This window comes from Bubalus bubalis, chromosome 4 (genome assembly GCF_019923935.1).
Source record: "Bubalus bubalis isolate 160015118507 breed Murrah chromosome 4, NDDB_SH_1, whole genome shotgun sequence".
NCBI classification, from domain to species: domain Eukaryota; kingdom Metazoa; phylum Chordata; class Mammalia; order Artiodactyla; family Bovidae; genus Bubalus; species Bubalus bubalis.
This window is the reverse complement of record NC_059160.1, coordinates 146547753-146565595: the sequence shown is the minus strand read 5'-3', so window position 1 is coordinate 146565595 and position 17843 is coordinate 146547753. Positions and strand designations below refer to the sequence as shown.

Here is a 17843-nt window from a genome sequence, read left to right as displayed (position 1 = left end):
TGGGCATCTAAGCTGTGGATTCCTAAGGCCAGGCCAGGACTCCCCCACACCTGCTTCCCTCTGCCAGACAAGGAGACACCTCCTTTGTAGGTAAACTGGCAGTCTAGGGTCCAGGAGTGTGAAAAGTTGATGGCGAGATGACACAGTGCCCAGGGAGCTGGACACTGGCTCTCCCGCCAGGCCAGGCAGTTTTAGGGAGAGTAGGGTGGAGCCAAGAGGACTCCACGCCCACCTCCGGCCACAGCATTCTGCATCAGTCTTGGGACTGAGGAGTGTAGGACAGGGCTCAGGCTTCAGACCCAGACACCCCTTGGTCTCAACCAGTCCTTACTGGCCTCAGGCACCTCATCTGTGAAACGGGGGGAATGGGCCTCCCTCTGGGGATGGTGGCCACAAGGGCAGCTCATGGGTGCAGTTACAGACTTGCCCTACCTTCTAACCAGGCAGCCCCCAGCCTCCAGGTGACAGAGCCCTGGCTCTAGGTGGCACTGCAGGGTGCATTTATGACTTTGTTTTATAACCCTAATGCAGCTCATTTATAAAGCAGGTGCAGACTCGACTGAGGAAGTAAACATGAGCGATCCATTAGGGCAGCAGGCCTGAGTCTGGTGGCCCCGGGCCCCTGCCCTGCCTGCCCCACTCCTCCTGCCAACCCTGGCTCCAAGACTCTGCTCTAGTCTCGGCAGGAGGATGCCTGGGTTTTCTCGTTACTGCCTCCCCGTCATTCAGGGCAGTGCCAGTGGCTCTCGACGCAGCCGCTGCCCACTTGTCAAGGTCCCTAGCCCCCAGGCGTCCTGCAGGAGACAAAGAAGAAGAACCAAGGGCAACCTGAGGTTCCTATCCCCAGGACCCCATCAGCAGACTAGGTGCTGGCCAGCACACAGCAGGTGCTCAGTGAACACAAATGAAAGGGGTGTGTGTGTGTGGGGGGTGCTGCCAGCCCCGGGTAGCAGTTGAATTGGGCCCCAGTCCTGACCAGTGGACACATCACCTCCTCCTTGGCCCTAGCTTGGGCCAAGGGCTTGTTGGCCCTTAGTGGCTGAGGAAGGCTCCTCAGGGGTCCTCGGGAGGGCCACCTGAGCTTGCCCTCTCCAGCTTAAGAGGGAAAAGAAGAATAAAGTCTTGGAGCTCCTGGGTGCTTCCTCTACTAGAGGCTTTTAGAAGGTATTTTCAATTAACTCACCGAGCCCCTCAACAATCCTAGACAGAACTTCCCAAAAAAGTTTGGGAAGTTCTGTGTTTTGATCATTTTTCAGTGTTTTGGTCATTTTTACCCAGTAATTTTACCCCGAAGCCAAAAGAAATTCCTAACGGTTCTGTTTATTAAGTAGTTAAATCCAACCAGCTTACGTGTCTGTGTGAGGGTGTGATCTCCTAATAACTCAGTAGCATTGGCAGGCGGATTCTTTACCACTAATGCCACCGGGGAAGCCTATTAGAAAAAGTAATACTCATAAATTAAAAGAAAAAATAATATTAGCATTCCATTCCTAAATGGCCACACTGACTTATAATGAGGACATATGTGTGCCTGTTGGACGTGGCACAATACCTCGAATCTTAGCATCACAGCGGTCACTGCTACCCTCATAATTTGCCTTGGGGTGCTCCCAAATGCCCAAATTCCCAGCTTTGCAAAGGCATGGTGCCATGGAAAGGAAAGAAGTGTGATGTGGTGCTAAAATTGTAAGCTATCTTGAGCTAGTAGTCGTTGCAGTGCCTGGCAGCTGTCCAGCATCGCTGTGTTTCTTTGAAGATTAAAAATAGCCCACAGTACCCCTGTGAATTTGCTGTACCATCCTAAGGTGCCTAAGCACACAATTTGAGAACCATATCCCTCTGGTAGTTACATCTCTATTAGATAGGTACTATTATTATCCCCATACTACAGATGAGGAAACTGAGACCAAGAGAGTTTATAAGTAACTGGCACAGGGCTGTAAAACTATATAGCCGAGTTGGGAAGCACATTCAGGCAGTTGGATACCTGAATCTGACTTCTACACTGGGAACTGGCATTTATGTCCACTATTTGGGGGATGTTGCAAATAGTTTCGGAGAAGGCAATGGTACCCCACTCCAATACTCTTGCCTGGAAAATCCCATGGATGGAGGAGCCTGGTAGGCTGCAGTCCATGGGGTTGCTAAGAGTTGGACATGACTGAGCGACTTCACTTTCACTTTTCACTTTCATGCATTGGAGAAGGCAATGGCAACCCACTCCAGTGTTCTTGCCTGGAGAGTCCCAGGGATGGGGGAGCCTGGTGGGCTGCCATCTGTGGGGTTGCACAGAGTCGGACACGACTGAAGCGACTTAGCAGCAGCAGCAGCAGCAGCAAATAGTTTGCCTAGGTGAGCATTATCTTCCCGTGTTACACATGAAGACATGGGGCATCAGGGACTTGCCTGAGTCACCTGGTCAGTGGGGGGAAGCCCCTGCTGCAGGCTTAGAGCTGTGGCCCTTGGTCACCATCTCCCTGCCTTCACTACCGCTCCCCCCACTGCCCCATCTTCACAGGGGAGAATAAAATACCTTTAAGAGGAGGTCCCTGAGGAGGAGGCTTTGCCACTGCCAGGCCAGATCTGGATTTCCTCCTGGTGGGAAAACGACTCACATAAAGTGTAGTTTTCCAGTAGCAGAATGCATTTGAACCTATAGTTGCAGAAATGCGACCTGCCTGTACAGCTGCACCCACAAATGGCCCAGCCGATCCACAACGAAGGTATGAAAGAGGAAGCATCCTTACACAGATGTAACCAGAGACAGTCAGACACAGGACAAGAAAAACCACTGAAGTCAGGAGCCCTGGGTTTGCAGCCCAGCTGGGGACTGGCACTGCCACGTGGCCTTCCTCTCAGGCCTCAGGAGCCCTGTCTGTAAAATCAGGAAGTTGGTTGAGTCCACTTCCTGAGCAGCACTCTGGTTCCCACATTTTGATATTTGAAGATGGCCTGATGGGGAATCTGTTAATGGAGGACACGGCCCTGTTGGGTAAAGTTTTTCTCATGAAGCAAATTTGCTTAAAGTGGGGTCAACTTTCTTGCCGTTGCTATTCCGGCTTAAAGACCCAGCACCTACTGGGGCCCTAAGGCACAATGTTGTGGGGAGGCCGGGGAGGGAGGAGGAGAACTATTTGTTGGTGGTGGGTACCGTTCAAACCCTCACTTCTCATTTACCTGTTCCTGCCTACATGGATCTCCTGTCAGTTAGTCTCACTTGGATGTACTGATTCACAGGGATAGAGGTTACTCCAAGGGCTGTCTTGTACAACACCCACCCCACCCCCATCAATTCTGTATCCAGCCTTGACTCACATACCTCCAGGGACGGAGACCTCACCACTGTCTTTCTCAGCCAGGTTCTCCTTTAGACAGATCTAACAGAAAAGTCTTCCTTACTTTCACCTGAAATTTGCTGTCGGAGGTTCCAGCCATCGCTATAATTTCAACCTCTGAGGTCACGCAAAACAGTGCACTTCCTCCTCCCCATGACGGCATCCCAGCCTCTGCCTATTTGCCCTAGCCTTCTTGTCTTTCTCTCAAATATTCACGAGGCACCATTCTGCATGCCCTTGTTACCAATCTGGCTTCCTTGTGGGCAAGTTCCATTTTGCTCACAATCCGCTTAAAACGTAGGGAGAGGAGGTGACGAGGATGGAGGTCTGGTGGCACCTTCTTGCTCTGGGCAGCTCGAAGAGTCCTTGTTAGAGGTGGATGGCTGCTTCTAGAAAGCAGGGAGCACGTCACACTGTTCTTGGTATCCCCCATGATGTTCAGGACAGAGTACCTATGCCCTGGGAGGGGAGTGGAGCTTGCAGGACACAGGAGTCTAAGCTTGGTCTCTGCCTGCCAGCAGGATCCATGCCAGGCTGCATGCTCCTTCCCAGGGCTGGGCTTGGGCAGTGCCCAGTGTGGAGACACATCTGGCAAGTGGGAGGTTTGATGGGGTGGAAGTCAAGGCCCTGGGCTTATTTAAGAGGTACCAGAATCTAAGCCATTAGAATAAACAGAGTCTGGGGGCCTTAAAGATGAAGGAAGGTATTTTAGGACAAAGGTAAATTAAAGACCCTGATGCCGGAAAAGATCAAGGGCAGGAGGAGAAGAAGGTGACAGAGGATGAGATGGTTGGATGGCATCACCAACTCAATGGACATGAGTTTGTGCAAACTCCAGAAGATAGTGAAGGACAGGGAGGCCTGGCGTGCTGCAGTCCATGGGGTTGCAAAGTGTCGGACGTGACTTAGTGACTGAACAATAACAAAGAAACCATATTTACCAGAGCTACACCTGGGAGGAGGGGGGAAGGGGCTCAAACTACAGTGTTCAGACATCCCTGGAGGGGAGACTGCCACCAGTTGCTAGGGGAGACCAGAGGGGTTGCGCTTCCCTTATGGTGACCCTGAGCAGGGGGTCCAGCTTGGATGGGCACACGGTGGAATGGCTTGGCCTGACAGCCAGCAAACCAGCTCACTCACCCTGCTACTGAGACTTTGGGAAGGCCTCAGTTTCTCCATCTATGAGAAAGGGACTAACAAGTACTGCCCTGTCAGTTCTGAGGTGTGGTGGTGAAGGTCAGCTGAGCATACAGATGCAAATGTGCTGTAGCAACTGGGAAGAGTTCATGCCAGCCACATGGAGAAGTGCCAGGCAGGAAGGATTCTCCAGCTGAGCCCTGTACGGGGAGTCCTGAAACCTGTTCTACCAGCTCAGAGAAGGGAAGTGACCAATGCCACATCACACAGCAAATTAACAGCCAAGCTGGACCAGAGCCCCATTTCTGATTCAGGGCTGAGGGAGATAGCACAGCATGGCATGGCTATGGGTAAAAGTTTGGGTTCTGTATGTCCCATGCCTGGGATGGAAACTCACTATGTCCGTCTTAGCCAGGTCCATCCCTGCCCAATATGACTGAGACCTCAGAGGCTGCAGTGATTTAGTATAGGGGGCCTTGATGCCTCTACCCCCTGGTTTCTGTCCCCATTTGGGTGACAAGGTCTGGCCTGGGTCCCTCAGGCTCAACTGCAGGGGACAGGCATCTGTAGCTGAGCAGGGCTGGCTGGTGCGGGATGGTGCCCACAATGGGGGGCAGGACTGGGAAGGGAGAATGGGGGGCAGGCGGGAGGTGAAGGAGAAAGAAACACTCCATGCTGGGCACATTTATCATCAGCAATCACAGTCTTTCTCTAGCCCCTGGACACCAGCTAATTCTTGCCAGACTTGACCTCCCACTGCATGGAAAATCTCTTCCATTCAGTGCGAGGTGGATGTGCTCAGTGGGGTGTGGGGAGAGTTGTCGGGGGAGAGGAGCCTGCTTATTATTATGTTTTAAAACACACAAACCCCATATGCAAGGACCCCTCCCTGGACACAAAGCCCTTCTTCCATCTGGCTCTGGCCTCTGGCGGCTGTGGGGTTCAGGCCGGGGCTCCCCTCAGAGGTGGCTACAATGGCTGTTACTGATGACGGATGGAGGCTGGTGGGCTTGGGGGGCGCCAAGTTCTTCCTAACAAAGGAGGCCGCTTGCACAGTCCTTTTCCCATACCCTCTGCAGACCTGCCCGTGCCCATGACATCATTTCCTCTGCTGGCTACAGGAAACAGCCTCACCAAGATGGCCAGCTGGGGCAGGAGCCTGCATCCTAAAGGGGTGTCTGGCTGATCCTGAGAAATCTTTCCCCTGGAAGGACTTGGGGCAAGTAAAGGATCTCATGGGAGGCTGGGGACAAGCCCTAGGGCAGGCACAGACTCCTGGCATGAAGCCTAGGGCCACACAGCTTCCAAAACAGAGAGGACACTTGAGCTCCCAGGTTGCTGGTCTGCCCTAGACTCTCAGTGGTGCCTGGGAAGCTGTACTCCACACCCATGGGCCCAGAACCCCTTCCCTCCCCCAGACCCTTCCTCTGACTCCTGGGCTCCTCTGGCCTGGGCCTTGGTCCCTCTGGGGCTAATTTTCAGTTCCCCTTCCAAGTCCTAGTCACTGTGCCTAGAGGTCTGGGCCCTGAGCAGGGGGCATTCTGCTTCCAGTTCCTCTCTTAGACAAGGAATGCAAAACCCTCTCATCCATCACCCTCCAGATAATAACCACTTATCCAGTACACAATGGGATAATAAACATCATCAATATAATAATCCTGTGAAGCAGGCATTCCATTTCACAGAGGAAACTGAGGCTCATCACTTCTCATCACTGAGAAGTGAAAAGGCAAGCTCAGGCTCTCAGCTACCAAGAAACAAAGTTCTTCCCATTAAATCACAGGCCACCTCTGGCTGACAATACCTGCTGAGGGATCCTTGGGCAGCAGCTGAGCCCACGAGCTTGCTGGAAGGGAAGAGGGCCTCAACTTCCTAACTCCAGCACTTGGCCCCCTTTCCTGTCTAGGCCTGACAAGTTTGGGACTGGTATGGGGTGCCCCAACCAGAGATTTAGCCTAGCCTGGGAAGGGCCCGCTGATAGCCTGCTGCCAGCCCCCAGGATGTCACACTCAGACACACATGCTCACATCAGCAGAACCACCCACGCCTCGCCCAGGGTCACAAGCCTCAACCATCTCCCCTGGACATCCAGAGAGCCCCAGCCAGGCTGGGACCGTGGTTCCTTTCTCAGGGCTGCTGACATCTACTTTAAGGCAATGGCAGTGACTTTGGCCTCTGAGGAACCTCCTATTTTATTTGGTCATCTCTCCCCCATCCAGAGTTAGATGGAGTGAGTTTGAGTTGCAATACCAGATTCCATCAAACACCCAATAGCTTGGGTCCCGCATAGGGAGTCCCCTCCTTCTCTGGGTTGGATATGTACACACTGCTATATTTTAAATGGGCAACCAGCAAGGACCTACTGTATAGCACAGGGAGTTCTGCTCAGTGTTACGCAGCAGCCTGGATAGGAAGGGGATTTAGGGGAGAATGGATACATGTATATGTATGGCTAAGTCCCTTCACTGTTCACTTGAAACCATCCCAACATTGTTAATCAGCTATATCCCAACACAAAATAAAGTTTTTTTTTTTTTTAAAGAAAAAGATTTGCTTCAAACTGCATGACAAGCCTCCTACAGTCTCCAAGCCCACATCTTCCAGCCCAGATCCCGCCTCACTGTGTTCCCCTTTTTCCCCTCTTGCTCCCTCAAATCTACTCTCCTCACAACAGCTGGGGCAATCTTACAAAATGCAAATAGATCACTCCCCAGCTCACACCCTCCAATGGGTTCCATTTGCACCTGGAATGAAGTCTGAACCCCTACCGAACCCCCAGACTTCAAAGGTTCCAGGCCACCCAAGGGTGCTTCCTGCCATTGAACGTGCCTGGTTTCCTGTCATGTAAGGACCTCCGCTGCTCTCTCCTTCTGAAAAGCACCCCTCCCCTCCTGTCTCCCGATATTCCTGTGGCTGCCTCCTGTCACTGACATCTCAGTTCAAGTGCTACCTTGCCACCTCCCCAGTGAGGCCTTCCCTGATCACCCAATGGAAATTCATTCTCTACCCTCCCTGATGCTATCTCCACACTGTCCTGTTTGTTTTTCTTGACAGTATTCATCTCTCTCTGGAATTACCTTCTCTGTGTATTTGATTGTTTGATGTCTGTCTGGACAGGTCTACTCTCTGAAAGGCAAGCTTCTTGAGAGCCTGGAAATCCTGTTTGCTTGTTTAGCTGGGTTCACTGAGGATACAAGATTTTCTCCAGCTACGCTGCCCAGCCTCTCCAGAGATACCTAAGGTGGCAGGTGGGGGTGGGAGGGAGCAGCCAGAGGTGGTGGACACAGGCTGGGCTAACCTGGGCCATGGGAGCCAGTCCCTCTGGAAACTCCATCCTGTAGGATGCCACCAACTGATAGAACCTCAGAGACCATCTGATTACTGTTCTCTAGGACAGAAACCAGAGGGGGCATGTGCTAGTCTTAGATCACACAGCATCTGAGCAGCTGGTGCTGCTGCTGCTAAGTTGCTCAGTCATGTCCGACTCTGTGCGACCCCATGGACGGCAGCCCACCAGGCTCCCCCGTCCCTGGGATTCTCCAGGCAAGAACACTGGAGTGGATTGCCATTTCCTTCTCCAATGCATGAAAGTGAAAAGTGAAAGTGAAGTCGCTCAGTCGTGTCCGACTCTTAGCGACCCCATGGACTGCAGCCTACCAGGCTCCTCCGTCCATGGGATTTTCCAGGCAAGAGTACTGGAGTGGGGTGCCATTGCCTGAGCAGCAGAACTAGTCAAAGAAACTGGGCTCTAGATTCCTGAGGGAGTAGGACTCTATTTTAAAAATGCCTTTTTTTTTTTTTTTCCCCTGATGAAAGTACTTTTCTTGGCCTTTTCTGTCTACAATTTAGGAGAAAATGATGATGAAGATAAAAATCACCCATTCACAGTTCCAGCTGAGCAGAATTAACACTGGACATTGGTCTTAACATGTTTTCTTAGATGTGCACGTTTTGTGACCTGCAAGGTCTCACCATACACAGCCTGTATCCTACACTTTCTTTCAAGGCTGTTAACTGAAGACTTTTAAACCTTTTAACCAAGCAAAGTGCACCAGGCATCCCTCTCTCCCTCTGCCACACACATCACACGGGGTGCTTGCCAGCTCGGCTGACTGCCCCTGCACGGCATTCCAGGTAGTTGGAGGAGCTGCAGGATGCAGAGCTGGTGCAGGCAGCCACTGGACAGCTGACATCAGGATCTCTCTGCATGCCTGGGCGCTGGGAAGAAAGATGCCAGTATCCTGTACCCATGTCCCAGAAAAGTCAAAACGCCCAGGTGTATAGACTCTGGCCCTGGGGCTGCCTAATGGGTTATGTCCACGCTGCCCTTCCAGGCAAAGTGTCCCCATGCCACCCTGGAAAGCTCAGAGTCGGGACTGTTCTTGGAGTGCCCCAAGGCACAAAGTTCCCCTGCCTTCCCAGCGTCTTGTTCTAGGCTGCCAAAACGCTGCAAAGTGGAAAAACTGTGGAACTGTTGCCCGCTGCCGTAGCACCGTCACCACGCCTGGCCAGACCCCACCCCAGGGCTGGCTGTGGGCACCCAGGAGGTACTAGGAGGTGGCTCAGACCCCTGGGGCTGTGGGGCCCTTAGAACTTCCAAGGGCTTGGAAGTCCAAGCCCTTCAATTCCAGAGGGGGGCCTGAGGCCAGAGGGGAGCTATGGCTTGTCCAGTGCCAAAGGCCAGTCAGTGGCTGTAGCACCATCGGCATCACACTGGCATAAAGAAAATTGCAACCAGGAGAGACAAAGAGGGTTGCCTGCATTCTGGCCTTTGTCAATCTGTGCGATGGGGTGTTGGATAAGCCAAGCGAGGTGGAGAGAGAGGTAGAGATGGAGTCACAGTGAGAGGGACAGAGAGAGAGAAGTTTGAGAGCACCCAGCAGTTGGGGATGGGGGATGGGGGTGGGAGAGGCTGTGTGGGGGCTTCTTGTACTTTTCTGAACCTGGAATCCACTTGGGCTCCTATTTGGGCCCCAGGAGCAGGGGAGGAAGGTGGCTACCGATCTCCAACCTTCCACCACACTCTGCTCTGTCTCTTCCACAAGGCTGGCACTGAGCTAAGGCTCCACGGGCCCCAGGGAAGGCACCCCTTACACACTAGGCTCCTGGGAATTCCCTGTGGACCAGAGGTGGGGAGCCTCTGGTCTCAGGTCACACAGAGGTTGAAAGCAAAGTTAGGACTGGAATGTGGGTATCCGGGCACTCAGCCAAAAGCTACTGCCCTGGCCTCCCTCTGGTTCCGACACTCTAGCCCTGAGCTCGGGTGAGCAGCTGAGCTGTCAGGGGTGGAGACGTGGGAAGATGGGTGGCACTGGCCCAGAGGAAGGCCTAGATGGCCAGGCAGGTGTACTTTGAGGCAGGCAAGGCAACAGGGAGGGACTCACCTCCATTCTTCCATTCATTCATCAAATATTTCCTGAGTGCTTCCCCTCCATCATGCCTATAGCAGGGTGTGGAGAGCAATGACCAAGCTTCACCTCCATCAACAGGGAGCTCACAACAAAGGGTCAAGATTAAGGACCCAGACACCCTGACTCTCAGGCTCGTGCTCAGTCACTTCCAGCCTAGCCCCAGAGTCATGTGACGGTCCTTTTGCCTGCTGACCCACCATCAGTGTAGAAGTAAATCTACAGCTTTGTCTGTAGCTCTCTTCTTCTATAAAGGAGTCAGTCCACCTCCACCAGGAAGTAGGCTTTGACTACTTCTGTCTTGATGACTATAGGGATTTCTCATCCTTCAGGCTCCTAAAATCCTTCGTATTTCTTGGGCTGAAGCACACAGGTGTTTCCACTGGCTCATGAGGTGATATTGGGTAAACCACTTCCCTCTGGACCATAATCTCTCCTGGGAAATGGGGCCACTTTGACTTGCTTTACCCTTCAGGGTTGTTGGGAACATCAAGGTCAGAAGCGTGACACTGTTTTGCCAGCCAGGCTGCCTTGTGTGTTTGCTAATTTTTATGATTTCTCTGTGTAGTGAGAAATAATAGGCACACCTTCTCAGGGCTGGCAGGGGCACTGGCTGGCATCTTGAACAACAGCTCCAGGGGCTTCCTTTACTTGCAGGTGCTGGCCAGGTGTCCCACTCCCCACCCCCTCCCAGCTGCTGCCCAGCCCACTCAGTGATGACACGGAGCTGCAAAAGGCTGATGCAAGCTGGAAGGACGGAATGAAACAGACTTGAGTGGGGCGGATAGAGCTCCACCCCCAGCCCCGTGGGATGCTGGGCCCGGCCCCTGCCTGCTTGTTTGCACCTGCTGATGTAATTGCTGGGCCTCCTTGGCTCAGGGCTTGGCCTGCTCGCCTCGGCTTTCGGAGCCAGAGGAAGGGTGTGAGGTTACAGCTGCGTGCACCACGAAAGGGCCCTTCTCTAGGGAGGGGCGCCTCTGGGTGCCCTCTGTGCCCCAGAGAGGGAAGGGGGAGGAAAAGCTAGAAGAACAGCATGGAAAAGAGCATGGTTCAGAGGTCAACTCAATTTTGTTACTGTGTCACTTCAAGGGAGGGAGGGGTCCCATGTCTCTGAGTCTGGACAGGTACTCAACTTGTCACTTTTTTCCAGGGATGTCTCAAGGGGGATGAAGAAGTCTGAGAGGGGAAAAGAGAAAGGACGGAAGCATGGCTGTGTTGAATGAAAACACTAGGACAGTCCAGGGCTGGCCACCAGCTCATTTCCTGGGGCCTCAAGCTTGTTGATCTGTAAAATGGGCACAACATCTCTGTGGGCCACCTCACAGAGACAGCTGGGGCCAAAGGTAGGCAAGTGTGACATGACACTAAAGTCTGTGGATAGCTCAGTGGGCCTCCTTGGCTCAGGCCTCGGCCTGCTCACCTCGGCTTTCGGAGCCAGAGGAAGGGTGTGAGGTGTGGTAGTGGTAGGGGGCTGGGGATAGTTGAGGGAGGTTCTTGCCAGGAGCCTGGAGCGCCCAGAGGCTGGGAGGGAGGTGGGGCTGTCAGCTGTGTACTCGGCCTGGCCTGGCCCCAGGAGCTTCCCCTTGGGGAGAAAAGCATGGAGGGCAGCACACATCACCCCAGAGGCCTCTAAGGAACCATCAAAAGCGCACAGGTGATAAGGACAAGAGCCAGGACCTACGCCTGGAAAATGCAAGGCCACTGGCATGGAGCTGAGGGTGTCCCCGGTCTCATGAGTCCAGGGTCTGCAGATTACCCTGTCTCTAGACTGTAATTCTCCAAGCTGGTTTCCCTGGAGATGACTTTGCTCTTTCCCTGAGAAAGTGGGGGGCGGGGGGGGGAGGAAAGAGCCACACAGAGTTCACGTGTCTTTTTGGTTGACACTGAAGGCAACAAGACAGGGACCAGCCAGGCGGGGAGGAGACGTCCATCTCAGCCGTGCCTACCTCCTCAGTCTGGGAGAGGATTACCTTTCCTAACTGGGCCCTCAGTTCTGCCTGACTGCGCTGGACAGGGGAGCTGCACTCCAGCTGGAACTCACGCGCTTCCCTGGCCACAGAGACCCACCTTCCCTTTGGCCAGCGACAGCTACTGTTTTCAGACTAACCCACTCCCAGGCACTGCACAAATCACTCAGTGTGCGTATATCACCTACCTCAATCCTTCCAAGAACCATCAAGGCAGGTACTCTAAATCTGATCCCCAGATTGCGGGTAAGGAAACTGCGAAAGAGAGGTTAAGTAACTTGCCCAAGGTCACAGAACAGGGTTGTCAGCACTTCAACCTGGATCTCCCTGACCCTAAGACCATACTTGTTAACCTCTGTGCCAGTGGTTCTGAAACTGCAGCATGTCCAAGCTGGAGGCTTGGTAAAAACCTCTTAGCAGGTCTTGAGAATGTATCCCGTCTAACGAGTTCCTGGGTGCTGCCGCTGGTCCGCTGCTCGTTGCTCCCGTGCCTCCCGACAGAAACATAAAACACTCAGCACACATAATGGTGCTTAATGCAGGTCAGCTCCTTCCCCTGAGCACGTCTACGATTCAGCTGAAGACCTTTCAAGAGGAATAGTGGAATTACATGGCAGCACGGTGCTGGCTGCTTTTGCTTGAATCAGGCCCCAGCGTGTGGTAATCAAAATTACGATAGCCATCACCTGCACCTCTGTTCTTGCAAATTACTTAGCCTCTCTGGGCCTCAGCTTCTTTATCTGCAAAATGGGAGTAATAACACTTCTAGGAAATACACTATCCATGCAAGTTGCTTAGAGCAGTGCCTGGCACATCCAAAGGGTTTATTGAGTATAAGCTGTATTATAGTTTTTCTTTTTAATTACCATTGTTACTATCTACTTCATCTATGTTATATTTCCAACAACCCTATCCACCTCCACTGTTTACATACAGTCGCTCGGGGGATAAGTAACTGGCCCAACTCACACAGTCGCTAAGTGGCAGAGGGAAGATTCTAAGCCAGGTTTGGGACTTCGGTGGTAGAAACCGTCTACCACGAGCAAAGACAGAAGCCTACTCTGGCTGCTTTTCTTCCGGAAAGGATGAAGAGTTATTTTCTTATGTTTCCTGTGCTTTCTTCTAGACCCCTGAGCTTAGCCCAGGGTTCCATCAGGTCACCAGCAGGGAAGCAGAGGCTGTGTCAGCCACCCACACTTGGTGACCATGGATGGCCAGACTCCTGCCCCCTATGTCTGCCCAACTACCCCCTGCCTGCTCCTCCTTACTGGGCACCCTCAAGGTGTGAGGGCTGGCCGGGCCTTGGCTAGTCCAGATCCTGGGAGAGGAGACACTTACTTGCTTATCCGGAGACTCCCTGCCCCCACACCCCCTGGGATCCCCAGTTCAAAACAATGGAGGCTTCAGGGTTCCCTTGATGTAAAGGTTCAGTAGGTGGCTAATTTTAGCTGAAAAATACTCGGCATTTTCCCAGCCGCAGTCACTGCCGCACTCTGTGCTGGACAAATGGCCTAGGTTTTCCTCCCCAATTGTTCTCGGCTGGGGGGCTAGGGGCTGACTCCAGCTCAGGACAATGCCCTTTGTGTCTGCTTCCGGGTGGCTCTTAATAACTCGTGGGGACAGCCTGGAGCTCTCAGGCCCCCACCCCCACCCAGGCTGCAGGGCCCCTGGCTTCACCATCAGGGCATCTCAAAACAGCACTGAAATAGGACTGGCTGCTCAGTCTCCTCACCTCCTCAGGGGTGGAGGCAGAGAGGACTTGTGGTCTGTTTCAGGGGCCTCGTGTGGACAGATGGGGAAGCCAAGGCACAAAGAGGGTGCGACTGGCCTAAGGTCACACGGGACTCTGTCAGATCGAGGCCTGGACTGCAAGTCTGCAGACACAGAGTCCAGCGCTCTCAGCACCACGTGCAGGGGAAATCCCTGCCCTATTCAGGCAGCCCCCCAGCATGGGCGCAGCTCAGAGGATGAGGTCCCAGACTGCAGGCCTCCATGCTCCTGGCCTCCAGTGGACACACCTACCCTCTCCTCCACCCCCAGTGGCTGAATCCCTCCATCCTCAGGTCTTACATTGAAGGTCACCTCCTCAGAGAGCCCGGCCCTGTCTGCACCCTCCCAACCACACTGGGGCCCTGGCTCTTCGTCTGGTATTTCTTTTCCTTATTGCCCTCATCACCTTTTTAAGTTATATACTCATTTTAAGTTATATACTCATTTTTAAGTTATATTTCCTTATTTAACGCCAGGTCCCCACCGGACTCTGGGGTCTCAGGGGCAGACATATGTAATCACCTGTGTGGGCCCTGGGCCAGGGTCCAGGAGCTCCTGCTGTACTAAGGGAGGCTGGGGGTCCCAGGAGAGTGACTAGGGGCATTCAAGGCTCAGGATAGGTAGTGTATTCAGCTGTTCTCAGCAGCAGGACAGCACTTTCTGCCTGGATGCCATCCCTGGCTGGACGGCACCTGTGCACCCACTGATGACCCCCAGTGCCAGCCCGGCACGCAGCAGATGGTCAATAAATGCTTCTTACATCAATGAATGAACCTTCTGGGCTCCTTTGGTTCCTCTTCTCCCTGAAAGAGGACCCCAGATTCAACCTATGCCCTACCCTTCCCATGGACGGCTCTGGAAGCAAGAGAAATGAGGAGACTTAGGGAGGGCACCCAGGGCCCAGGGTGGCTCCACCCACAAGGGCTGTTTGTTGGTCGCGCAGCCCCCAGCTCTGCATAGCCCCCCACCGCCCCAGCCGGGACCCGGCACGCTATAATTAGAGTCCTCCTTCCAGGCTCCAGTAATGAGGGGTGTTGGGCGCCAGCTGTAATTACAGCCTGGTTAAAACGAACAGGAGCCGCCCCCAAGCCAAATTACAAATCTGCAGCCGGACTCCCTCCTGCCCCGCTCCCTTTTTATGGGGCTGGTTACAGGGAGGGACTCGGAGTTTACAGAGAAGCCAGCTCGGGCTGGAGCTGCGGTTTCAGAAGAGTGGAGAGCCGAGGAGAGCCGAAAGTCTGGCCTGTGCTGCTTTGAAACTGTCCTCAAACCTCCCCTGGCCCCACCCTCATCAGAAATGCCCGTCCAAAGCCGAGGTCAGGAATGGGCAAAGAAACCAGCTGAGGTTGCTCCTGCAGTCCTTTCATCAGCAGCCCCATCTCGGCGCTGAGCTCTCTGCCAGGCCCGGCTAATGACTCTGCACAGTCGTATTTCATGGGCATAGCCAACATCAACCCTGTGTTACTAACTGAGGTTTGGTGCTCAACTAACTGCCCCAGATCACACAGCCAGTAAGAGGCAGACCCCAGGCTTGAGCCAGGCCCACACAGGGAGAAGGTTCTGGAGTGTGGGTACATTCCATCTTGTGCCCCTCACTGCACTGGGCACAGGGTGGAGGACGAGGAAGGGCTCCGCGAATCCCGAGAACGATGTGTTTTTCAGATCAAGGCACGAGAGGTCCAGCTGAGTCCTCTTCTCCCTTTTAGAGATGGAGAAATCGGGATTCTGATTTCCACTGGCATCTCAGGATCCAGAGGCAGAGCCAGGATGTGGGTGGCCTTATTAGTCTCAGAACCTCAGGATATTAGCCGGTGAGACCTCTAAAGAAAATCTCGCTCAGGGGCAAACACACAGCAGCCTGGCCCACCTCAAGGCTGTGGCAGAGATCACTGATTGATCATCAATCACGGCAGGTCTGGACGAGGCCTCAGATTCCTTCTCAGCCCAGGACCACACAGCCATTACCAATCAAGCAATGAAGACGATTCCATCGTCCCTGATCTGATTAATTCCCACTCACTCTCACTTACCCAAGGGGAAAATGAAGCCCAGAGAGTTGGGGTGACTTGCCCCAGTAATGGAGTGGCTCTTAATCCTTAATGGCCCAGCCTTTGTGGATGCCAACACACCACTCCCACTGCGCCCTCAGCCCAGCCCTGTTAACTCGGGGCTTCCTGTGTGGAAAAGACTTCCTTAAGGCTCCCTGCAGGCCCTGCAGTATTGACCCAGCTGGCTGATCTGTAACCCTGACCAGAAGGAGGGTTTCATAAGGGGCTGTGGGGAAGCAGGCTTGCTCACTGGAGGAGGGGCCCCAGCAGCAGCAACCTCCTCACACGACCCCCAGCTGCCCACATGCCCCTTCCTGGGCCTCTTGGCTGGGCTCGCCTCCCAGCCCAAAAAGCTGGCTCCAGCCACCCGCTGCCCACTCACCACAATTGGCCTGCGGTGACTCAGTCTCTTCATTACCCGCCCCCCCACTTCTCCTCCCCACGTCTTCTGCCCTTGGTGGCCCCGCTCTGACAAGCCTCTTCTAAATAGCGCCTTTGATCCAGGCTCTCCAGCCTCTTAAATAAGGATGGCCCGCAGCCTTCAGCAAGGGGTGTTGGAAAGAGGTGGTTCTGGGAGGACAGGGACCATGACAGGACAGGCACCACCCGGAGGTCCTTGCTTTCCATGTGACCCCACCCCCCAGCCCCCATCCCGAGCCTCACTAGAATGACCAGAGGCCCTGAGCTCAGAGGCCCTCCAGGGAAGGTGTGAAAGCCGCTGAGCTTTCTGGGAGGTGCCTCTGCCTCACCCAGCAGTTCCAGGCCTGGACCGGAGGGCATTTTCAAAAGGACACTTTAATTAGGGAACAGGGCGGCCAGCCAGCGGGATTATAGGCCACACCCAGAGCCATCCGAGGCCTCTAAACTCCCAGGCCCAGCCTTCCGTTCCAGCCTCCACCTATATATTGCCACCTCCTCCCCAGGACTGTGGGGAGGGGAGAGCCCTGAACACCCCTGTGTGCTGCCGCCATGGTGGGGCCCTGAGAAAGGAACAGGCTGTGTCAGGGGTGGCTTCTTGAGCTGAGGTTTGGGTCTCAGGCATGAAAACAAGGGCAATGAAGACTGGCATGACTGGAGAAGCCATCCTCAGGCAGGAAGAGGGAGCAGTGGCCGCTCCTATGCTGGGCCACAAAAAGGACTGGGCTTGGGAGAGCCCACCCCTGGCCCTCCGTGCCCTCACCTCTCCCCACAAGTACAGACAGTGACAAAGGTCTGTCTGTCTCCTAGCAGCTCTGGCTTAAACCCAAACCATGCTGTTCCAGGAGTCGTCCCCAGCAGACAGTGTTCTCCCACATCAAAGGTGGGCAGCCTCGGAGGTGCCCAGGGCTGTCTGCCCCTAAAGGTCAGGAGTGGGGCAGTGGGCCTGGGCCCTCTGGCTGAATCAGGCTGTGGCTGAGGCCCTGTGTCCACAGGTTTTTCTACATGCCCTAAGTTCTTTCTCTATAAAATGGGGAGAGCCACAGGAATCTCCTAGGCCCATAGTTCAGGGTAAACAGTCATGAATGTGAAAGAAATCAGCACAGGACCTGGCTGGGCTGCTCAGAAAACTCATGCCCAACTTGGTTTATGTTGAAGTCCTGTCCATATACTAAATTCACCTCTCTGGGCCTCGGTTTCTTAGTCTTCAGATGGGGTGAACAGTGCATTCTTCTTAGAGATATGAAAAGTGCTTTATAACCTATAAAAGGCTGTCCACGGCTAAGATTACTCATTGTGATTTTCCTAAAAAACAGCTATACTTACCCTCCCTCCACCCTGCCCACAAGGTGAGGCTAGCCCGTTTCTAACCCAGCTCGCCTGTGCGAATGTGGTGACATCTGGCTCACCTGGCCCGACGCAGCCACCTGCCCTGAGGCTCGGGCTATTTTTCTTATCTGCCAGCGGCCTCTTGGACAGAGAGGTGACTGGGGGGTCCTGGGCAGGGAGGATGGATAGAGGCTTTGGATGCTCGGTTCTCAGGGGAAGAAGTCTTTAACCATCAGGTGAATCCTCTGCCCAGCTGGGCATCAACTCCGAGAGAAAAGGCAATGTTGGGCCAGGACTGGGGTGGGGACCCTGGGGGCAGATGGGCATGGGTGGGAGGCTGCTGGGCAAAGCCCATGCTTGGTTCCTCCTGCCCTTTCTCTGAGGGAGCTTCAGAAAGATTCCCTGGAATGCCCCTGCTGTGTAACCTTGGAC

The 17843-nt window shown here is 53.9% G+C and overlaps 1 protein-coding gene and 1 long non-coding RNA gene across 3 annotated transcripts in view; one reads left to right on the top strand and one right to left on the bottom strand.

Annotated features, from left to right (window-relative positions):
• UNC5B (unc-5 netrin receptor B) overlaps positions 1–17843 on the bottom strand; it is a 92374-nt gene that overhangs the window by 26320 nt on the left and 48211 nt on the right. The window lies entirely within an intron of this gene.
• LOC123333440 lies at positions 10802–11857 on the top strand. Its single transcript, XR_006550843.1, has 3 exons — positions 10802–10936; positions 11031–11223; positions 11770–11857. It is a non-coding gene; the product is annotated as an uncharacterized LOC123333440 (long non-coding RNA).